Genomic DNA, 25,455 nt, shown 5'->3' on the forward strand with positions numbered 1-25,455 from the left:
GAAATGTTTTTAAATGGCTATTGGGAGTGGGGGGAGGTGTTATATCTCCAGAACCCCTGGCTCCAGTGACTCCAAATTTGGGTCACTAACCTATCCTGCATACTGCTGAGGCACACCAAATTTCAAAGAAATCCAAACAAGCATGTCAATTTTAAAGGATTTAGAAAGATCAACCTTTAAGCAGATATCTTGATGCAAACTTAAGTATAATTAGACCCTGATTAAGAAATGGCCTATGGCCACCATCTTTAATCTTCACAGGCTACCTATTCTATGTTGCGGAACCAAATGTAGATAACATAAAAAGTGAAGAATCTACAATATTTTACTATGATTAAAGGTGTAATTATATAGTTGGTCATGAAACATATTCTAATACCTACTATACTTCAGAGAAACCCACCTCCCCAGGGAACATGCAGAGAAGATAATACTGCTTTATTCATCAAAGCACTCTCTCAATTAAATTCAAATAAGGATAATGATAATACTAACTGTCTATTAGATAAATACAATGACACACTGCCACAAATACTTAGTAATCCTAGGTAAAACAAAAAGAGAGACACCTTTTACCCTGCAACCTTCGTAAAGGGAAACTGGAGGTTTATGAGTAAGCTTTTGTCATAACCTGTACAGGTATCAGCAGAGGAAATGTCTGTTTCTCTACTGTGCCATGTAAAAAGTTAAATGCTCTTAAAATATCACTAAACTGCATAAAAAACTGAAATCTATAACCAAAAATGCTAGAAAGATAGGATTTAAGAATAATCTGAATGGATTTATCTGCTTTTATATAGATCATGTTCAGCACAGTCCAGGTATGAACTTCCACTGACATCAGTGGGTAGTTTGTGCAGAGCAGGTAGAATATGGCCCTAAAAATCCTGTTCAGGACTAGCCTAACAGAAAGGCACTTCATCCTTCCTCCCACATTTTCTGAGCTGTGCTATAGATTTCCAATATAAACTTTGAGTAAGTAATTCTCTCTAGGTCTTAGGGCTTGTCTACATGGGAACTTTTATATCAATTATACCAGTATTGTTACATTAATATAGCTCACCCCCACACACGTGAGCATTCTTATTCTGATACAAGAATAGCTTTTTTCAGTTTAGCTTAAACTCCTTCCCAAGAGACAAATTAAACTGAAAAAACCACTCGTACTGGAAGACAAGAGTGTCCAAATGGAGGGTAATAACGGTATAACTATAGTATTTTAAATTCATACTTTGTTATCGAGAAAAAAAATGTCTGTGTAGACAGTTTCTTCATCTGTAAAATGGGAAAATGAAGCTTCTCATCCGTAGAATGGGACTTACCTACTTCACAAGGCCATTGAGAGTCTTAATTTGTTAACATTTGAAGAACACGGATATCCTCAAATAGAAGGTGCTAGAGAAGTATTGTTAAACTATTATTATTATTAAATGAATACTGAAGACACCTCAGGACATCTAGTTTGCCTCGCTACATAAAATCAGACAACACAGAACTGACCCACTTGAACCACTGCGTATGTGGGAGGATGGCAGAGGGGGAAGAAGGGACTCGGTATGCAACAACTTGACTCGGCAGAGCTGCCCCTGCCTACCAACCTATAAAGCAGCATGGCCTCAAAATAGGTGCCTGTGTACTATAAACTTGACTAGCACCAAGAAGTCACTCTCAAAGTCAGATTTCAATAGTGGGGCAGGAGGGTGGGAGTAAGGAAAGAGAGAGAGAAGCACTTCCAGTAATATACCTGTTTACGTTTTACCTTTGGTGGACATATTTCTCTCCCTAGAAGTGCACTTTTGGAGAAAACATGCTGAAGGTTAGCTAGGCATTCAGCAGTACCAACTCATATAGCTAAGTCATCACTAGCTAGTCCCCCTGCCAACACCCCATTTAAAAAAAAAATAAAAAGGTAAAAACTTTAGGATATTTTACACTGTAGAGTCAGTAAAGACACCAAACTAATACAAAAATGCTGGAGAAGACAGAGCAAAAGCCAAGAGAGGCACCACATTCCACAGAACGTACTAAACAATAACAAAATCATCTCAGCGGGCATATGTGCAAAATCATCTTGGCGTGCCCACATACCCCCCTTGTCCCTCTCTCTTTTTTATATCATCATCCACTATCTAATGCATCACAAGGCATCAGCAGTTAACCGCAGAGTAGTTTTTTTGGTTTGGGAGTCTCCTTTTCTACTTCATACATGCTAGTTCAGTTTGCAATGGTTGTTTTTTAAGTATCCCTTTTTGTGATCCAACTGTTCTATCACTATGTCTCCCTGTGTTTATATTTTTAAAATCACTTTTGAAAAGATGAGCTGTCGTTATTTTTGCCTCTCACATACTAGTGAGCAGAACTATATAAAAATGACACAGAAAAAACAAAGAGAAAGGAATGTGCTAAATAAGAATTCAAAACTAATAAGTACCAAAATAGGACAATTTTATGGGGCAGGAGGGGATAGGATGGAACAGATCATTAGAATTTGCCATTTCTCCCCCCCCCCCCCTTTGGCTGAGGCAGCAAGGAAGCAGAATGATTTCAGAAAAAAAAAATCCAACCCAAATGATATTCCGAATAATTGCAAATGACTGACATCTAGCGATGAGCACAAAGTTGATCAACCTCTACTCTCCCACACAGTCAAGATAAGCTAGCAAGCTCTGACAAGTAGCTGAAGAGTGGGTGTTGAAGCATGGGAACCTGGTACTGCTACGTTTCTCTCCCTTAAAGACCAAACAACAATTGAACCAAGACCCAGAAATACGATACAATACATGACTCCAAAAAACAAGATGTTAACACAGCCAAAGGGGACAGAAATTTCAGCTAGGATCTGTGAATTATCACCTTCTTAATTTATATCTCCATTCTTTTATACATATACCCTTTCTCCCACTGTTTTAATCATGGAACTGTCCCAGATATTTTATTCATAATAAAAACATCTAAGAGATATGGTGGAAAAAAATGGATTTCACTTCTGATCTTGAAACATTTAACAGTTGTCTCAGAGACAGCTTAATGACGTCCCTAACTTTATACATCTTAACTAGTGTCCTGTTGTAAGAGTTTTATGAACTTGTCAAACAAGCTCTTATTTTGCCAGTGGTTCCAAAATTATTGCTCACAGAGCAGAGTTACTGGAAGTGAGGGGGAAGGGAGGGACTGGAGCGTGATTTGTGGTGAGGTTACAGGAAGGAAAAGTACGCTACTATGCAAAGTAGCAGTAATACAGTCAGTCCCCTGACAGGGAAGTTGGAACTAGAGAGCAACAAAATGAAGGCAGATTTTTCACCACCATAACATAGTACAATTCTTTAGGAGGGACTCAGAATAGATTTCTTTAAGGTGTATGTGTATATTGGAATAGAAGTATAGTTGTATGTATTTTAAAGAACAGCCCTAACCACATTGAAGATAAGGGAGTGAAGCCCAGAATCTTAAATGTGGGGGGAAGAGTCTATGAACTACTGCCCTTGATTGAGACACTGTAGTGTTAATACATTCACCGTGCTGTATCTATTTCCGTCTCAACCAGGGCTCTGCCTCTGGGATTTCAGTAGTACTCCCAGAGCCGAACAGAAAAGATACACAACAAATGTCAAGACTGATGTAGGGAAGGATAAAAAAAAAAAAATCAAAATCTCAAAAGAAAGGAAAGTCACAATACACAGGTTTTATTTTATATTCTAGATCAGAGGTGGGCAAACTATGACCTGCGGGCCGGGCCCATGAACTGTCACTGGGGAGCGGAGTCTGGGGCCGCTCCGGCTCCTACGTGCTCCAATGGGAGCTACAGGGGCCATGCCTGCGGATGGGCCAGCATGCAGAGCCACTTGGCCATGCCTCCACGTAGGAGGCAGAGAAGGGACATGCCACTGCTTCCAGAAGCCGCTTGAGGTAAGCGCCGCTCGAAGCCTGCACCCCGAGCCTCTCCCCATGCCTCTGTCCCAGCCCTGATCCCCCTCCTGCTCTCCAAACCCCTCAATCCCAGCCTGGAGCACCCTCCTGCATCCCAAACCTCTCAGCCCCAGCCCCATTCCAGAGCCCACATCCCCAGCTGTAACCTGCACCCCTTCCCGCATCCCTGATCTCCCTCACACCCTCCAAACCCCTCGGTCCCAGCCCAGAGCACCCTCTCCTACACCCCAAAGTCCTCATCTCCAGCCCCACCCCAGAGCCCGCTCCCCCAACTGGAACCCTCACCCCCTCCTCCACCCCAACCCCAATTTTGTGAGCATTCATGGCCTGCCATACAATTTCTATTCCCCGATGTGGCCCTCGGGCCAAAAAGTTTGCCCACCCTGTTCTAGATCCATTCTACCATCTCATTCACATGCATGAAAATGATATTTTTTTTGTGCTACCAATTAAAAAAAAAAAAAAAAAACCCACTTAACTTATTTAGAAAAACTGACATGACAGAGTACCCTATCCTGTGAAGACAAGACCGACATTCCTCACCCAGTGAGAGCCTACGCTAAAACTTATTTAAATGAACTTGACCCAGCTTGGCTTCGGGCCAGCATTCAACGTCACTGAATGACTTAACAGAACAGAGTGTTCTTGGCATAAGCACAAAAATGTGTTGAAATCCATGCTGGAGAGAAAATCAGTTTGCATTTCAAATTAATAAAAAGAAGTGGTAATAAAAAGGTAGCAAACACAAAGACAGCAGTAGTCATTTGAATACAGACTTACTGCAAGAAATATTTTTTAGCTTTCTACTGTTACTTCATTCACTAAACAAGTTACATTAAGGGACTTAGTTCTCTGAGATATGCCCTTCCTTCCTTCTCCAAATCTCAACTCACAGCCTCTCCCCTTTCCTTCCCCTTCTCACCTCCCACAATGCTGTACCTGGAAAATTCCAGTACACCTTTTAGCTAGCAAGCAAAGGGAGTGACAGCCTGTAAAGCCAGAACAATTCATGACTCACTTCCGCCCAAAACCTTGAAGTATAGGCTACACTGCAGGCATCTCACGCAATGCTTCTGTATAGAATACTTTATAACAAAGTTATGTCATTCCTAAATGGATTATGTTAATTCTCTGTCATGAAATGAAGAGGAAACAAGAGGGAGAACAGGCAAAATACACTTACCATACATTCAATGAACTTCCTGCATGTAAACATATGGGTATTATCTCCTTTCCTGTTTCCACACTAAGATTCCCCCTTATTTCTTTCCAAGCCCAGTTGCATGTCCTGTTTTCCCTTCCTTTGCTCTAACCCTTCTTCTGTCTCCAGTATTTCATTTTCCCTCTCCAGCAAAGGATTGTATCACCAGAAGCAGAAACAGCAAAAGGGCCTTTTCCAGGTCAGGCACACAGCGTTGTCACTTCCATCACCCATTTATCATCCCATTAACTAGGGAGCATTCCTGCCAGGGCCATCCTTAAGCATACGCGGCTGCGTAGGGCACCTGAAAATTTGGGGCACCACCGGGACAGCAGGTAAGAGTGGGTCGACTCCTGCACAGCGCGTGCTGCAGTCTCCTTAGGTAGGGGCCGTATTCATGGAGCCAAATGTGTCAACATTCTGCGTGAGGGAGAGGGCATGGGGGTCTCTGCAGGGAAAAGGGACTCTCCGCCGCCATAAGGTGGGCCAGGTGGCTTGGTATCCTTTGCTGTCTCATCCCTCCCTCTCTAGGCTGTGAGCCCAGGCTGCTGCTGAGTCGGCTGCATACGAAGCTCAGTGTGTGTCAGCAATGGGGGGGGAGGGTGTCCTGGAGGTCCAGGGGGCGAGGGTGGTGGCTATGCCTCAAGTTGGGCATAGAGGCATCAATTTAATAATACAGCGTAGGGGCCCATAAATTCTAAGGATAGCCCTGATTCCTGCCTTATGACTCCATTAGACCCTCAAATGCAAGCCTCACATCACAGCAACATCCTCCAGCTAGCGAAACATGCCATAGTGAGCAATGATCATTCTCATAATGTACCACACAAATCCTTAGACCAGCCCATAGCCCAGGGCCCTAGGAATTGGGCAGATGCTTCGCACCACCCTTGAAGCCCTAAAAGTAACTCTGGAGCTGCTTTGCAGAAGCTACTTCAGGTCATTGACTGAAATAGACTTGTGCCACCCTAAATCACCGTCAACCCCCTGCTGAAAGAAGATTGAAGATCTGTGATCTGTTCGGCAAATGGATCCTTCGATCAAACACAGAACTTCATGTCAGGGAGGGGACTCCTTACCTCCTGACTCATCCTCCCCATATCCAGTACTTGCAGCGTGTAGCAAAGCTGCACTGGTTTTTGCTTCTGGGGGGAGAGTGGGCGACCACAACCGCTAAATGTTTCACATTAACAAAATTAAACAGCCCTGCATGTGAAATAAGAAGCAAAGTAACTTGCATGGCACATGAATTAGGTCTCCATTTGGCATCACAAACTAAGCTCTTCCAATCCTTTTCTAAAATATATTATAGAATAAACTCTGCCCGTGCCTCCCATCAATTGACAAACTACAGTATGTTTATGGTAGCATAGTAACAGTATTAAAGTCTGTTTTGAAGTCCTAAATATGGGGAGGGGAGAGGTAGCAACCTCCTTTTTTGTAGATTTTTTTGTTTGTTTGCCTGATTGCCCTTCTCTACATAATTACATCCTAAAACATGACTGGGGGAATAAAGAGGTATAAATGGTAGTTCTCACACAGAGGAAAAGGAAAATGCCTATTGAAAGCATAAATCAGACTTGAAAACAAACATTACTGATCATGAGGGTAAGGATGGGACTAATCTATACTTTATTAAATTAAAAAACACTTTGCAATCATACAACAGGAATCAGACAGGATCAAGGGGGCATTTTCACACCATCTGCTTCCTGTAAGCACATGGCATTGGTGGAACTCAGCACTTCCCATCTTATCTCTCTGGGTTTCTATGATGGTCAGACTATGGAACAAAAGGGCCTAAATAAGCAGCAGAAATAGAGTTTATTTCAAGAGAGTACATAGGTTGGGACTGGAAGAGTTTTAGCAGGTGCTAAAACTAGAGAGTATGCATGCTGCTACTGCTGATGACAACAGCATTAATATGTTAATGTGCATTTCCTAATTTTAAAAGAAAAGGCCTTGTTTGATATACTCTCCATTAGGATTTTTAAAAGAGAATGATAAATCTTAGACAAACTGTAGGCCATAAGCAATGATGTAATTAGTCCACCAGAACCCTCACCCAAAACAAAAACAAGAACAAAATACACCACTCTGTAACATAAATAGAAAAAAGAGGAGGGGGGGGAGGTGTGCATAAATTAAGGGAGACAATGAAACAATTTCAGTATTTACAGTGAAGCATTCTGGGCTGTTAAGTAGGAAAAAGATCTTTGGAATACATAAGATTTTATTAAATCACAAAAATATGTATCAGTTCTAAGGAGTCTCAAACTCTGCCCCAATATACTTGTCTCTCACCTAATAGTATGCTGTTATTCGATGCCAAGTTTAATTAAGTCTGAAAGTTTGCTTGAGAACCAGATCCACAGGTTTGTGAGGTTTTCTAAAACCACTCCCTGTCAGTTAGTGGCAACCCACTGGAGACTGGCACAATCTCTAAGAAGGGCAAAGTTGAAAGGAGGATGTGACATATCCTACAGTCATGTAGGTTATTTGTTTTAGTAATGTATTACTCCATAAATAATCTTTAAACGAATGCATGAGACCATTAGCTCAGACAGGAGGAGACTAAATTTTTCAGTGTACTGTAAAATTATGTACTGAGTGGGTTGTGCATTCCCTTTTCTGTGTACACTCTAATTTCATATTCTCATCGATGTTTGAAGAAATTGTTCAGTCTCTTGAGAAGGTTCACTGTCAATTCAACTTTTCAGTCTTTTTTCCTAATTAAAATAAAGACCAGCAAGATCTGTATTCCATTATCCTTTTCCCAAGTCACTCAGTTTCCCTGGAGGAATACTGGGAAGTTTCAGAATTCTGGAATATTTTCCTTTGTGATTTAGAGAATCTCAGGTGATCTGATACTGTACCTTGTTAGCTGTGCCAGAACCAAAGAGGGTAACACATTTCCCTACTTTTGTGTACACTGCTTGACTTAAAGCTTTTCAGTCGGGGCATTTTATTTTGAAAATTAAGCTTGAAACACAAGAAAAAAGCCAACCCATCCTATCAATATTAAAGCCCCATTTTCTGGACATTTTTCAGATTATTCTCATATGAGCTTTAACTAATCAGTGTCTCCCCCACCCTCACCACCCAAGCATGTATGAAACTGACTAAAACAGCACAAGACTAGATCTAGAGCAACACATTTTTGGGGGTAGCACTATGTAAAAGGGAATGTTTTTACATGTAAATGCCACTTTAAAATTAAGAGGAGGCCAGATGATATAAGGCAGCTTCCTTAAAGGAAACTAATAAACATGAAAACAAAACTGACACCCAACAAGAAGATACCCAACGGCCAGCTCCGTTATGTCAATTACTAATTTGAAAGTTAGGTCATTTAATTATAAAGCAGAAACTGATTACTGGTATTGTTATGTTGTAAAGTTCTGCAGCATTACAGACAACGTTGCCAACTGTTTAAAAAAAGTTCAAAAACTTTTCCACATATTGTACAGAACCATCTAAGAAATGGCATGCATCTCAAACTATGAAAGTTTATAACCCTGTATTACTTGGTGTCTGTAAAGTTATTTCAGAGACAATGCTGAATCACTATAAATACAACACACATTTTCCAATTCTTTTGATAAATATCCCGCATAGCTGGCATAGGTGCAATCACAAAGACAGCCTTACTGCTTCAGCTACTTCTAACTCAGCCATTATCGTACATCTCTCACTATTATTTCAAGCATTAAAAAGTAAACTGAGCACAATTGTAGCATCATGCATTTCTGATTTTCATCAGTGGCCACATTTTTCAGTGATGACTTAAATATTTAAACATTTTATTGCGGTATCACCTAGAAGCCTCATCCATGTCAGGGGCCCATTGTATTACACTCAAACAAACAAACAAAAAAGAGAGATTGTAAACTCTTTGGAGTGGAGACTATCTAAAAAGACCTCATAGCAGGAGGAGACGGGGAAATGACCTTCTTTAGACAATTATGGAAGATGCTTTACTTTTGGGCAGAGCGTTAGTATCAAGTGCTCTTTTCCAGAACATTTACCTATTGGATCATCTCTCTAGTCCACAGCTCAGGCCAATCCATGAGCAATATCGTCAGTCTCCTTTTTAAAACTGGTGATTGTAGCACAGCCTATTGTAGATGATTAATTGGTTACACAAACCCATATTAAAAATTAAATCCATTTTCTCGTCTCTGGTTTAAAATGAGCATAAATTACAAAGCAACATAAAGTAGCAGTTAATCATCTGTGAAGACCCACCCTCACAAGAAGTAGTGAACTGGCAAGCATAATCAGCAGTGGTCTTACTTTTCTGATCTAAGAAAAGGATGATAATAATGAAATTTGCCTCTGAGCAATGATGAAGGCAGTAGTCACTCAACCATTGGCTAGTCAGCATCTTTGGAGCACACACAACACACGCTAAATAGAATAAAGAAAGTGGCACTTCCCACGATGCTTATAAGCAAATTCAGTGACGAATGCCAGCTGAATGACAGATGAGACAGCACTAAATAAGCATGTGACTCACACAGGAATATTCCCATTTTTATTCCTGTAAAAGGAATTTTTAAAATTATGATCCATATTATTTTATAAGTTGTTTGTGATTCATGCCAGAAACTAAACTCTGTAGTTACTGGTATATATGCTCTTTACAGTTCCTCCAGAAAAATGCAATACAAACATTTAAATTGATGCAAATTCTTTGAGCCATACCCACAAACCGCTATATGGAGGTCATCCCTCTAAATACTGAGGCTTATAAATACTGTACCTTATTGCCCTGTATTAAAAATTCTGTATGTAGCTAATGCCAAAATGTACTTTATAAATATTTGTACTGTATTTTATCCAACACAACACTGGCCACCCAAATATCATGACACCTGAATAATCAAGGTTTAGGATAATCATGAGACTTTTCAATGTCATTAATAGACTTCAGGTGGTCCTGTTTTGAATAAACAAGATTATATCACATTTGAGAAACAAAGAACTTCAGAAAACTTAAAGCTACATATTGCATTTCAATTTTTTATTCATTTATTTAATGGGGGGAAGCCTCACTAAAGGCCAGATTATGCCCCACAAGCCAGTATGCTAAAAGGATCTTCCTTGCATAGTTTTTTTGCCTGTCTGAAGAGAACATATAGGTTAGCCACCTTCACAACATTGTAGCTTTTCTGCCCCAGTAAGGGCTGATCCTTGCTCTGAGAAGCTGCACATGTGGAAGAAGCAGGCCTGGGACAACCAGAAGTCAAATGAGGTTTGACGTGCATTGAGGCCAAGAACATGAACTATGCTAACTTTCCTGCTTAGCTCCATTTGTGTTAGTTACATCTTCTGAAAGGAGGGTTTGCAAGCTGCAGCAGATACACAAAACTCTGGCATTTCAATTCCACCCAAGCAGCTTGGGTGATCAGATGTCCTGATTTTATAGGGACAGTCCCAATATTCAGGGCTTTGTCTTATATAGGCACCTATTACCCCCCAACCCCGTCCCGATTTTTCACACTGGCTATCTGGTCACCCTACCTAAGCCATATGGCAACAACTCCAACTTAACTCTTCCTTACCCAGCTATGGAAATCAGGGTTTGATATAATATTTTCACCCTTCTGGCCTCTTTCATCTATGCATTGCCCTATGCCCTTACAAATCCCAGAAATCCACAGGACTTTGGAATAGGCTCTGTTTCGTCTATGGGGGAAACAAACAAACAAACAAAGTCTTCTCCTTTCCTACTCCCAGACAGAGTGGGGAATCTTTGCAAAGGGAACTTCCATTTTCCATTCCTTCAGCTACTTATAGGTTTTCATAAGGCAGGGTGCAGTTTGGTCTTTAGTCATTTGATATAAAGCATTAGCATTGCTTTTAGCTGATCGTGCTGCATTGGTTCACAGTCCCTTCTAGAACACAGGTTTCAGAGTAGTAGCCGTGTTAGTCTGTATTCGCAAAAAGAAAAGGAGTCCTTGTGGCACCTTAGAGACTTACAAATTTATTAGAGCATAAGCTTTCGTGAGCTACAGCTCACTTCATCGGATGCATTCGGTGGAAAATACAGTGGAGAGATTGATATACACACACAGAGAACATGAAACAATGGGTTTTATCATACACACTGTAAGGAGAGTGATCACTTAAGATGAGCTATTACCAGGAGGAAGGGGGTGGGGGGGAGGAAGGAGGAAAACCTTTAATGGTGATAATCAAGGTGGGCTGTTCCCAGCAGTTAACAAGAACGTCTGAGGAACAGTGGGGGGTGGGAGGGGGGGGAGAAATAACTTGGGGAAATAGTTTTACTTTGTGTAATGACCCATCCACTCCCAGTCTCTATTCAAGCCTAAGTTAATTGTATCCAGTTTGCAAATTAATTCCAATTCAGCAGTTTCTCGTTGGAGTCGGTTTCTGAAGTTTTTTTGTTGAATAGCAGCCACTCTCAGGTCTGTAAACACTACCGTGCTAATAAGCGATGGTCACATAAACACCACCGTATATCGGAAACCTACTGACCGCTATTCCTACCTACATGCCTCTAGCTTTCATCCAGATTACACTATACGATCCATTGCCCTTTTGAAATCAAAAACCCTAGTTGCAGATTTATTTTTGTTAATCCTTCCATTCAGTTTGAACTGAATTAGCTCATGATCACTTGAGCCAAGATTGTCCCCTACAACCATTTCTTCTATGAGGTCCTCGCTACTCACCAAAATTAAATCTAAAATGGCATCCCCTCTAGTCGGTTCAGCAACTACTTGATGAAGGAATCCATCAGCTATCGCATCTAGGAAAATCTGAGCCCTATTATTATTACTAGCACTGGTCCTCCAGTCTATATCTGGGAAGTTAAAGTCTCCCATGATCACACAGTTTCCATTAGTATTTACTTTAATAAAGACATTAAAAAGGGCTCTATCCATATCCAAATTAGATCCCGGAGGTCTATAGCACACCCCAAGCACTATCGTAGGAGAGGCTTTACTAGTTTTCTTCCCCAATGTAATTTTAGCCCAGACGGACTCTGTCTTATCCATTGCATCGCTTCTTATTTCTTTACATTCTACCTCATCATTGATATACAATGCTACTCCACCACCTTTACCTTTGTTTCTGTCTTTCCTAAACAGCACATACCCTTCAATACCTGTAGTCCAGTCATGACTACTATTCCACCATGTTTCTGTTCAAAAAGAATATACAGAAAGCACTGCATCCAAAACTTTATTTTCCAATTAAGTTGTTTGATTTTAAATCCAATCACTCTTGTACTCAGACCTAAGAAACTATTTCTGAAAACCTGTAGATTATGCATCACACAGCACAAACCTGGCATAAACATAACTCTTCCTCACAGCTTTCTGAAATTCAGGGTTGGATATATTTACCTCCTCACCACCAATCTCCTCACCACCACTACCCTCCTCTTTCACTCAAGACATCTGAATTAGTGTCTATTGTCCAAAAGATTTATAACTACAATGCTTTTAGTTTATTTATATTTATTTTAAATAATGGTAGGAGGGAAAAGAGCAGAATAAAAACCGTGGGCTTCAAGAAGGCAGACTTCATCTTAGAATACTTGAGGAGCTGACTAAGGAGATAGCCATTAGCAATGATCTTTGAAAACTCATAGAAGACAGGAGGGATTCAAGAGGACTGGAAAAAGGGCAAATATAGTGCCATTCTATTAAAAAAAAAAAAAAAAAGGAAAATAAGGACAACGAAGGGAATTACAGGCCAATCAGCTTAACTTCAGTACCCAGAAAAATAGCGGAGCTACTAATCAAGCAATCAATTTGAAAACATCAAGAAGGTAAGGTGATAAGTAGCAGTCAGCATAGGTTTGTCAAGAACAAATCATGTCAAACCAACCTATAGATTTCTTTGACAGGTTAACAAGCCTTGTGGATGGAGGGCAGTGGTAGATGTGGTACATCTTGACTTTAATAAGACTTTTTATACTGTCTTGCATGACCTTCTCATAAACAAACTAGGGAAATACAACCTAGATGAAGCTACTATAAAGGTGGGGCACAATGGTTGGAAATCCATTACCAGAGAGTAGTTATCAGTGGTTTACAGTCAGGCTGGAAGTGGGGTCCCGCAGGGATTGGTCCTGGGTCCAGTTCTGTTCAATACCTTCATAAATGATTTAGATAATGGCGTAGAGAGTACACTTATAAAGTTTGTGGATGATACCAAGGGGAGGGGTTGCCATTGCTTTGGAGGACAGGATTAAAATTGAAAATGATCTGGCCAAACTGGAGAAATGGTCTGAAGTAAATAGGATGAAATTCAATAAGGACAAATGCAAAGTATTCCACTTAGGAAGTAATAATCATCAATTACACAAACACAAAATGGAAAATGAATGCCTAGGAAGGAATACTGCAGAAAGGGATCTGGAGATTGTAGTGGATCACAAGCTAAATGTGTGTCACTGTAACACTGTTGCAAAAACAGAGAATATCATTCTGGGATGTATTAGCAGGAGTGTTGTAAGCAAGACACGAGAAGCAATTCCTCGACTGTACTCTGTGCTGATAAGGCCTCAGCTGGAGTACTGTGTCCAGTTCTGGGCACCACATTTCAGGAAATATGTGAACAAATTGGAGAAAGTCCAAAGGAGAGCAATAAAAATGATTAAAAGTCTAGAGAAAATTACCTATGAGGGAAAATTGAAAAAAACTGGGTTTGTTTAGTCTGGAGAAGAGAGGACTTATGTCCCCCGCTCAGTTTTCAGGTACATAAAAAGTTGTTACAAAGAGGAGGGTGAAAAATAGTTCTTGTTAATCTCTGAGGATAGGACAAGAAGCAATGGGCTTAAATTGCAGCAAGAGAGGTTTAGGTTGGACATAAGGAAAAACTTTCCATCAAGGTACTTAAGCACTGGAACAAATTGCTTAGGGAAGTTGTGGAACCCCCATCATTGGAGGGTTTTTTTTAAGAACAGGTTAGACAAACACCTGTAAGGAATGGTCTAGTTATTATGTAGTCCTGCCTTGAGTGCAGGGGCCTAGACTAGATGACCTCTTGAAGTCTCTACTTCTACCCTTCTATGATTCAGAATACTCAGAGAATTGGTAGGCAAGATCCCATTGGAAGCAAGTGTAAGGGAAAAAAATGTTCAGGAGAATTGGCTTTTTTTTTTTTTTTTTTTAAGAGACAGTATTAATGGCACAAGAGTAAACTATTCCAATACATAGGAAAAATATGAAGTATGATAAAAGACCATCCTGACTTAACCAGGAGATCCTCAATAACCTGAAACTCAAAAATGAGTCATACAAATAGTGAAACCTAGGTCAAATTATGAAGGATGAATACAAAAAAAACAACACGCATATAGGGACAAAATTAGAATGGCCAAGGCAAAAAAAAAAAATAAAATAAAATAAAAAAAGATTAAACTAGCTAGGGACATAAAGGGTAACTTTTTTTTTTAATAGCTATATGAGAAGCAAGAGATAAGGTAGGCGCATTACACAATGAGGATGGAATCACAGCAACAGAAATAACAGAAAATGCAGCAATGGCAGAAGTGTAAATTGGGTAGGATTTGAGGCTAAAACAAACAAGTTAAGAATTACTTTGGCCATGTTTACACTACCACTTATGTAGACAAAACTTCTGTCGTTCAGGGGTGTGAAAAAAACGCTCCCCTGAGTGACCTAAATTATGCCAGCATAAATGGTAGTGTGCATAGCACTATGTCGGTGGCAGAGCTTTTCCCCACTTACATAGATAACGTACTCATCGGGGGTGGCTTAACTATGAAAACAGGAGAGCTCTTTCCCCTTGGCACAGAGCAGCTACACGAGAGATCTTACTGCAACACAGCTGCATTGTTACAGCTGTGCCACTGTAAGCTCTCTAGTGTACACATAGCCTTTGACAATTTAAATGTCTTCAAGTTGGCAGGGCCTGATGAAATACATTCTTAACTATTTAAGAAACTGGCTGAAGACCTCTCTGAACCATTAGCAATTATCTTTGAGAACTCAGGGAGGACAGGATACGTAAAGGGCAAATATAGTACCTATCTATAAAAAAAAAGGGGAATAAGGATAATAAGGGAATTACAGAACAGTCAACTTAACTTCAGTACCTGGAAGATAATGGAGCACATAATGAAACAATCAATCTGTAGGTTTCAGAGTAGCAGCCATGTTAGTCTGTATTCGCAAAAAGAAAAGGAGTCCTTGTGGCACCTTAGAGACTAACAAATTTATTTGAGCATAAGCTTTCGTGAGCTACAGCTCACTTCATTGGATGCATTTGGTGGAAAAAAAACAGAGGGGAGATTGATATTCACACACAGAGAACATGAAATAATGGGTTTATCATACACACTGTAAGGAGAGTGATCACTTAAGATAAGCCATCACCAGCAGCGGGGGGGGGGGGGGGGGAAGGAGGAAAACCTTTCATGGTGACAAGCAAGGTAGGCTATTTCCAACAGTTAACAAGAATATCTGAAAAAAGAAAAAGGAGTACTTGTGGCACCTTAGAGACTAACAAATTTATTAGAGCATAAGCTTTCGTGAGCTACAGCTCACTTCAATCGGATGCATTGTAGCTCACGAAAGCTTATGCTCTAATAAATTTGTTAGTCTCTAAGGTGCCACAAGTACTCCTTTTCTTTTTAAGAATATCTGAGGAACAGTAGGGGGTGGGGTGGGGGAGAAATAACGTGGGGAAATAGTTTTACTTTGTGTAATGACTGGGGATGAGTCATTACACAAAGTAAAACTATTTCCCCACGTTATTTCTCCCCCCCACCCCACTCCACCCCCCCACTGTTCCTCAGATATTCTTAAAAAGAAAAGGAGTACTTGTGGCACCTTAGAGACTAACAAATTTATTAGAGCATAAGCTTTCGTGAGCTACAGCTCACTTCATCAGATATTCTTGTTAACTGCTGGAAATAGCCTACCTTGCTTGTCACCATGAAAGGTTTTCCTCCTTTCCCCCCCCCCCGCTGCTGGTGATGGCTTATCTTAAGTGATCACTCTCCTTACAGTGTGTATGATAAACCCATTGTTTCATGTTCTCTGTGTGTGTATATCAATCTCCCCTGTTTTTTGCACTGAATGCATCCGATGAAGTGAGTGTAGCTCACGAAAGCTTATGCTCTAATAAATTTGTTAGTCTTTAAGGTGCCACAAGTACTCCTTTTCTTTTAATCAATCTGTAAACACTTACAAGAAAATAAAAGGATAAGTAACAGGGAATAAGGATTTGTCAAGAACTAATCATGTCAGACCAACCTAATATCCTTCTATGACAGAATAACAAGCTTTGTGGATAGCGGGGAAGCAGATGTCATATAGATCTTGACTTTAGTGAGGCTTTTGATACGGTCTCACATGGCCTTCTCAAACAGACTAGAGAAATATAGTCCAGATCATTAGTTCTCAAACTGGGGCAGACCTCCCAACGGAGGCCCAAGTTGTGTACTGTTTTGTTGTTTGTTCTTTTTTAAATAAAGAGCTCTAGCTGTCAGGCCCGAATGGCTGGGGTTCATGCAGAAGAGCCATGCACACCCAGTAGGCAGTGGTAAAAGGAGATGGAGCCCTACCACCCAGGCATGGGCTCCCCTCCCCTCCCCGTAATAGCTCACCGAGTGGCAGCCCAAGCTTGGGCTCTCCTTGCCCACCCTCTGCTCCAATCCCTCACTAGGAGGCAGCTCAGGCTCAGGCTCTCCTTCTTCCCCCACTCCCTGCCCCAATCCCTCACTGGGGACAGACACAAAGAAAGGGGGCCCGATCAAATAAGTTTGAGAACCACTGGTCTAGATGGACCAGGAGGGTGCACCACTGGTTTGGAAAAGTTTTCTCATGGTTCACAATTAAGATGAAAGAGCATATCATCTGGGGTCCCACAGGGATCTGTCCCGAGTTTGATTCTATTCAATAGCTTCATAAAATGATTTGGATAATGACAGAGAGTAAACTTAACATGTGTGGATGAAACCATGCTGGGAGGGGTTGCAAGTACTTTAGAGGACAGGATTAAAATTCAAAATGATCTTGACAAAATGGTCTGAAATAAACAGGATGAAATTCAATAAGGACAAATACAAAGGACTATTCTTAGGAAGGAATAATCAATTGGACAAATACAAAATGGGAAATTACTGCCTAGGAAGAAGTATTGCCTAAAAGAATCTGGGGTTTGTGACAGATCACAAGCTAAATATGAGTCAACAATTTAATACTGTTACATTCCAGAATATTTGCTTTTTTTGCATTAGCAAGAGTGTTGTAAGCAAGACACGAGAAGTAATTCTTCCATTCTACTCAGCACTGATATGGCCTCAACTGAAGTAATGCATCCAATTCTGGGCACCACACTTTGGGAAAGATATGGACAAATTGGAGAAAGTCTAGAGGAGAGTAACAAAAATGATTAAAAGTCTAGAAAAGATGACCAATGAGGAAAGATTGAAAAAAGAAACGGGGGAGGTTGTTTAGTCTGTAGAAGAGGATACTGAGGAGCGGACATTGAATACTTAGTCCTCAGTGCAGGGGACTGCTCTAGATCAGTGGTTCTCAAAGCCAGTCCGCCGCTTGTTCAGGGAAAGCCCCTGGTGGGCCGGTCCAGTTTGTTTACCTGCCACGTCCGCAGATTTGGCTGATCACGGCTCCCACAGGCCACGGTTCGGTGCTCCAGGCCAATGGGGGCTGCGGGAAGGGCAGCCAGTACGTTCCTCAGCCCGTGCTGCTTCCTGCGGTCCCCATTGGCCTGGAACGGCGAACCACGGCCAGTGGGAGCCGCGATCAGCCAAACCTGCGGACACGGCAGGTAAACAAACCGGCCCGGTCCGCCGAGGGCTTTCCCTGCACAAGCGGCGGACCGGCTTTGAGAACCACTGATCTAGATGACCTACTAAGATTCCTTCCAGTCTTACATTTCTAAGATTCTATGAAAAAAAGGATCTATCAGCACTTGTTTGAGATGACAGTCCTAGATCCCCACGGCTTAGAAGTAATGTACCTATTTACTACTCAGCAGAAAGAGACCCATTTCAGATTCAGGACTTTATACCGCATCACTAGGTATTCCCTATTTAGGCATACACACCCCAAAAAACACAGCTGCAACTACTTTACTCAACACATTCTCCTAAAGGATAAGTGCTTCTGACAAGTACATATGTTATATTATACAGCTCCTCTCATTACAAAAGATCCTAAACTGCTTTACAAATTCTATTTCACAAAACATATAGAATCACTTTCCCACTCACTCAAGTATGGCACTTTTAGCACATATCTAACAGTAACAATGAATTTTTTTTTAAAAACGCATAGAAAAATGCAATTGAAAAACACTGAGCTTTTTTCCAGAATGTTACAAATATAAAAGTCTTCAAGTTACAGTCAGATAACTGTCTTGCGTTTCTTTTACTGATCAGTATTATATATATACACACATATATACACACACACACACACACACACACACACACATATATACATATCCATCCATCCACTCTGATGAAGTCCCTCATCACCTCACCCACAGTGAGAAGACAGTATTTCTAGGAGAGTGACAAATGCCATCTATTTCTGTAGAATCTAAGATTTTTTTTAAAAAATGAAAATTATTGACTCTTATGGCTTCTCAGAAAACTTTAGAAACCATGACCTAAACATGAACTAATCTTGCAGTGGCCAAGCAATGAGATCTGCTGCTTCTAACCAGTGGGACTAATAAGAGGTGCTCATAGACTTTAAGACCAGAAGGGACCATCATGATCATCTAGTCTGACCTCTTTGCACACCACAGGCCACAGAACCTAACCCACCCCTTTCTGTAATAGATCCATAACCTCTGGCTGAGTTACTGAAGTCCTCAAATCTTGATTTAAAGACTTCAAGTTGCAAATAATCCACCATTTACTCTAGTTTAAATCAGCAAGCGATGTGGCTACGCTGCAGAGAAAGATGAAAAAAACCCAGGGTCTCTGCCAATCTGACCTGAAGGAAAATTCCTTCCTGACCCCAAATATGATGATCAGTTGAATCATGAGCATGTTGGCAAAACCCACTAGCCAGACACCTGGGAAAGAATTCTCTGTAGTAATTCAGAGCCCTCCCCATCTAGCGCCCCATCTCCGGCCATTGGGGATTATTGCTACAAGCAGTTGATGACACAAAGCTGGGAAAGGAATTGCAAACACTTCTCAGGATAGAGCTAAAATTCAAAGGGATCTTGATAAACTGGAGAATTGGGCTACAGCCAAAAAAATGAAATTCAACAAAGACAAATATAAAGTGCTACACCTATAGGGAAAAAAAACAAATGCACAAATATAGAATGGGGGATAACTAGCTTGGCAGCAGCACTGGTGAGAAAGATCTGGGACTTGTGGTGGATCACAACCTCGACACGAGTCAATAATGCGTAGATGTTGCGAAACAAAGAAGTGCAATTTTGGGTTGCATTAACAAAGGCATAGCATAGCATGCAAGAAGGGGATAGTACTGCTCGACTTGGCGCTGATTAGGTCTCAACTGGGGTACTGTGTCCGATTTTTTACCACCATTGTATAGAAAGGATGTAGAGAAACTGGAAAGGATCCAGAGATGAGCAACAAAGATGATCAAAGGGATGGAAAGCAAGCCATATGAGCAAAGGTTGAAGGAACTGGATATGTTTAGTTTGGAAACTAAGATTAAGGGGGAACATGATAGCAGTCAGCAAATATTTGAAAGGCTGCCATAAAAAAAGATGGAGAAAAGTTGTTCTCTCTTGCCACGGAAGGCTGGACAAGAGGCAGTGGGTTCAAACTACAGCATAGTAGATCTAGATTATATCTCAAGAACAACTTCCTAACTGTAAGAATAGTAGGACAATATAACAAACTGCCTAGAGAAGTCATGGAAGTTTCTTTATTAGAGATTTACAAAAAGATGGTGGATGGCCCTCTGTCTTGGATGGTTTAGACACAATAATTCCTTCATCTTGGCAGGGGGCTGGATTAGATAACCATTGCACTCCCTTCTAACCCCATGATTCTATGTTCTTGCACTGCAATGGCAGCCAGTGACAGCAGTAGCACCTCCTATGCCCTATTCCCACACTACCTGACTGTACGCCCTCCAAGCAGAGGCCAGCAGCAACATGAAAATACATAGCTATCCTCTGACACATGAAATAAAATGGGTGAAAAGATACTGTATACAGATACACATTGAGGAAACTAACCTCATTTGTCTGAAAGAGAAAACAGACACCCGAGCCCCAAGTGACAAGGTTTCTGGACTATGAACCTTCCAAACTCCTCTTGCAGCCAGAAAAACAAAGTTTTATTCCATCTCATCATATTCTGTTTATTGTTCTTATCAGAATCTACTGAACTGTCTTGTTTTATACAGTAAGCTGGACATAAACTCTACATGTTTAATGCTTTTCACAAAGGACACAATATACTTCCCACTGAAGTTAAAGGCAAGAAACCCCTAAATACAAACTGAAGCAGGCCCTAAATGTCTAAAACAATAAATTTGGAGATTTAAGAGCAAGGTTTTTGTATACTTACTGCTTGGGGGGGTTTTTTGGTGGGGTTTTTTTTTTTAAACTTTGCGTACAGACTAGCCATTTTAGATATATTTTGTTTACTGCTGAATATTTTAGAGGCTGTTTGTATGTATTTTTTGTCTTTGACATGGCAAAAACCTTCAATCAATACAATTTGATATGAGAACAGGTATAGCATGAGCAGCAGCAGTACGAGATTCCTCAAGTTACGCTGCCACTGTGCCTCTCCCCTGTGCTGCAACAAGCATTCTAGTGGTGAGAGGGTATTTCACACTCCCAAACCCATTCAATCAGTCACCTTTTTGCTGAGACAGACAATCGTGAGGTGTAAATTTGATGGAGAAATATACACCTAACATCTTGAGGATAAATTGTCTTTGTAAATATCTGTAAAATAAGTTTGGTTTTTAAATTAAAAATTAGCAAGCAAGTCAGAAACAATAAAATCTGTTTCAGAGTAGCAGCCGTGTTAGTCTGTATCCGCAAAAAGAAAAGGAGTATCTGTGGCACCTTAGAGACTAACAAATTTATTTGAGCGTACGCTCAAGAAAGCTTATGCTCAAATAAATTTGTTAACCTCTAAGGTGCCACAAGTACTCTTTTTTAAATAAAATCTGTGTAAATTAGAGCACTGTCGACAGTTTGATGATCAAATCCAAACCTATCCAAGACACAGGCATTTGTTACAATTTGATGTGCACAAACCTCTTTCTATGGTTGAGAATGGAATTAAAATCATTAACCAAAATGTTTTGTCAAGCCTTAGTTCTAATACTACTAAGTCCATAGCAAACACCCATCATGCACACATGCCAGACCATCCAGATTGACCCTATTCATGCTAATGAGCCTCCTTTTCCACCACTTCTCTACACAGGAGAGTTAAAAACTAACACCTAATCTACACTTATAAATTGGTAGTGCTGTTGGTAGAGAGAAGAGGGCCTGGTATAGCAGCATGAATTTCTTTTGCCTCTCCCCAATATTCAGAAAGTCCCCGCTGCAGTGTTCCAAACAGAGTCACTGTTGCCTAGAGGATACAAGCCTGAAAAACTCCAGATCGCTCCCACGGAATGCTGGCTCTGGAAAATCAAAGAGCTCCATTTTAATTAGGGTAACCATACGTCCTCTTTTGGCCGGGACAGTCCCTTTTTTAAGTCCTGTCCCAGCCTTCCTGACTTTTTTTTTTTGGGCAAAAGTGAGCATTTGTCCCGTTTGCGCTCACCAACTGATCAAGTTAGCACAAGCAAATGGGACAAATGCCCACTTTTGCCCCAAAAAAAGTGGGAGACAGTGGGGCAGAATGTGGGGGGGAGGCGAGTGGAGATGCCAGTCCCATGCAGGAGGGAGACCGGGGGGCAAGGGTTCCAGTGCTAGGGTCAGCCTTGAGCGGGGGCCGGCAGGGTTCAAGTGACCAGTGACAGTCTGCGGGGAGGGTGGCAGCATCTTGGGCGAGCACCTGGGCCAGCCTCATAGGGGAGGGGGTACCCTGGGCCAGCCCCACGCGGTGTCCTGTTTTCCCTTTGGGAAATATGGTCACTCTAATTTTAATGTTATTTTAAAACATGGGATGGGAGGGAGGTATTTGGTACACATAAGCAGAGATAGCTATGCTGTCAGCTGCATTTAAGTTGTAGCTCTCCAGAGCTATGCAAGAAAGAAGATGTAGCTTAACTGAATCCTTAAATTAAACAGAGCAGAACTGGTGGATTATAGACCCAAACAGCCAAACGTTTGCCCAGTTGAATCAGTGAAAATAGATAGGTCTAGTATGAACAGCATGCGCCAACAAGGCCTAGGCTCTACTTCATTACAGTAACTTCTGCTATTCATCAGAGTCTATGTGAATAGCCTAATACACACAATGCTATTTTAGATTTACATAGAAAAACATCCCAGAATATTTAATAAACTGAAATGTGGCCACCTCTAAGCAACCCAACTTATAGAACTAGAGTATATGTATGTGTAGGGCGGAGGGAATTTTGGTCAGACACTTCCACTCTCAGAAAGAGTAACATGCCTATTTAATGTCTATGCATAGTTCAAAGGGCTGATTTGAGATTTCAAGGTATTATTTGAATAACCACCACCCAGTTGTCTACCTCAGGAGGACAATGGACCAAGTCAGCCATGCTGAGATTTGAACTTCCCAAACTAAATGTTTTAGTCATCAACCCTTAGACCAATATAGACCTAATGATTCAACTTATATCTTCAGCTACATTCAAACTCTGGCCCAATTAATATGAATGTGGAGCCCTAAAGGAAAGCAGTTATAACCTACAGACTACCACAACTCATCCAAGAGTGGACTATATTCTATACTGAAAAATTAAAAATTATCAAATTATAAAGTTAGCTTTTTTTTGCTGGGTTCTTTTGCATCCAGATTAGATGTTATAATTTAAAAAAGATAAACTGCAGGCAGGCTTATTAAGTGTATTTTGCAACAAAGGGTCTGCCTTAAATAATTATTAAGCCTTACTTATTTTGCACAGCACATACAGAGGAAGATATGATCACTGCTCCAAGAAATTCATAATTTAGGGGACAAATTTTCCTCACTTCATTCATGTAATTAAATTTCTCTGGCCTAAATGGGACTAGTCACAAAAAGTGAGCAAATCTGGCAGTACATCAGACACAGACAATACATAGTCTAAGCATACAGGACATTAGAGGAGTATCCAGGCTCCAAGTGAGGCAGACATTATATATTTTAATAAAACAGAGTTAACCTACTTTAGGAGGATTAATGCTGAAGACTTCACAGAAAAGTGTTTTAGAAGAGATCTGAAGGAAAAAAAGGAGGCTATTTGGTATGGATGGAGAGAGGCAGTTCCTAGTGTAGGAGGCAGCATGGTAGGAGGCATGAAATCTGATTTAAACAACATTAGATTCTGTTTAATCCCCTGGAATGAAAATATTTAAAATTTAAAATATTTAAGAGATTAGTCTTTTTTTTTATTACATTAGAGGTCTTTTATCTCTGAGAGGAGGCTTTTAGCGAAGGCCACATTCTGGTTGGATCATTCAAACCACTATTTGTAATGCAGTGAGCTATGTTGAGTGGAATAGAGTCCTCCTTAAAACATTATATAATTCGGAAAGGAGGTCACCATCATCGCACACCAGAATCTCGAGGAAAAAGGTTGTTAGTGCCTCCCCGACCCTTTGGAAGTTCTTGAGGAAGACCATTCTTGAGCCAGGCCTCATCAGTGTCATCTGTCCTTCATTTCTTAAGTAAAACATGAAGTCAGTTATAGATAAAAGGATTTTTTGTATCTGAGCAAAAAGCAACATGTTGTTTCCAACCCCGTCTCTCCCCCATTCCCAAAAAGGAAAGAAAACACACATTCCACCCAACTCTGGGTGGGATTTTCAAAACTGTGTGTATTGACCTAACTCTGCTCCCATTGAAGTTAATGAGACTGAACAGAGTTAGGCCAATGTTAAGCAGCTTTGAAAATCCTATCCTCTGTTTTTTAAATGCAGGGCCTCCACATAAGTAAAAGCTGTGTACATACACCCTGGTGTAATACATCCAACTTGTACATTTCTGTTTAAGCCCTCACTCTCCTTTTTGTTTTTAAAAAAAATGATTTGTAATAAAACATTGGAGACAAGTAATTTTCAGACCAAATCTATTGGTGTATCAAGGAAGGCATCAGTCACAAACTTATTCGTCTTTAAAAATGGCCCATGAAATTAGAGGTCTAGCACACTGTAAAAATGGATAAATATTGCAGAAAAATATTTTGACAGAATTGCTAACCCTCTAGAATCTAATGGAGCGTAGCATTTCTGAGTAGTAGAAAATAAATTTCACACAAAAAAGTCTTCTAATTATGCAGACACTCCATTAGGTTTCAGAGATTTAGTAAATACTACACAAATATTGCATCTCAAATGGTTGCCCATTTTACAGTGTTAGCCCACTAAATTAACAGGCAAAGATTAATCTTGTAGACAATGCTTTCCTGTAGCAAACACCTCTTTTGTATTCTCAGTTCTGTTGTGTTTTTCCTCAGATAGTTTGCCTGAATTATTCCTACAAGAGTGCAAGTCTCAAATATTGCACAGCATGGCAAAGTATACCAAAGCTATAAGAAGCCACTAATTTACACTGGGGATTTACCTTCCTGCATGAGCAAGCCCCCAGAGTTAAAGTATGACCCAGACTGACTACTCCCATGGAAATTTCCACAAAAGGAAGCTCTGTCAGAAGGAAAACTGAAAAGGAATCCTCCGAGTCCTGGTCTACACACAATTTTTGTAACAGTATAAACTATTTTGCTTAGAGGTGTGATTTTTTTTCTGAAATAGTTATACCGGTACAACCCCTAGCATGGATGCAGGGGTTGTACCAGTATAAAAGGTGCTGTGTACTGGTATAGCTAATTCCCCTTTCCTGTATGGAATAAACTATACTGGTATAACTACAGCCAAACTGGGGTGGAGGGAGTTGTACCACTTTAACTATACTGGGATAATGAAAGTGGCACAACTGTCATGTATAGACAAATGCTAAGTGTGTTTTCCTAGGATTGTATGAGGTGGGCATGGACACTCCATTCCAGCTCTGCTATTAGGACTCCCAAGTTCCTTTAAAAAGAAAAGGAGTACTTGTGGCACCTCAGAGATTAACAAATTTATTTGAGCATAAGCTTTCATGAGCTACAGCTCACTTCACATTCGATGAAGTGAGCTGTAGCTCATGAAAGCTTATGCTCAAATAAATTTGTTAGTCTCTAAGGTGCCCCAAGTACTCCTTTTCTTTT

The 25,455-nt window shown here is 40.6% G+C and overlaps 1 protein-coding gene and 1 long non-coding RNA gene across 7 annotated transcripts in view; both read right to left on the reverse strand.

Annotated features, from left to right (window-relative positions):
• Positions 1–25,455, reverse strand: part of SPIDR (scaffold protein involved in DNA repair) — a 318,808-nt gene that overhangs the window by 266,013 nt on the left and 27,340 nt on the right. The window lies entirely within an intron of this gene.
• Positions 11,304–20,059, reverse strand: LOC122458698. The gene is made up of 3 exons (XR_006278858.1): positions 19,902–20,059; positions 14,953–14,962; positions 11,304–11,313 (listed from the first exon to the last, which is right to left on the reverse strand). It is a non-coding gene; the product is annotated as an uncharacterized LOC122458698 (long non-coding RNA).

The sequence above is a fragment of the Dermochelys coriacea genome, chromosome 2 (assembly GCF_009764565.3).
Source record: "Dermochelys coriacea isolate rDerCor1 chromosome 2, rDerCor1.pri.v4, whole genome shotgun sequence".
Lineage (NCBI taxonomy): Eukaryota > Metazoa > Chordata > Testudines > Dermochelyidae > Dermochelys > Dermochelys coriacea.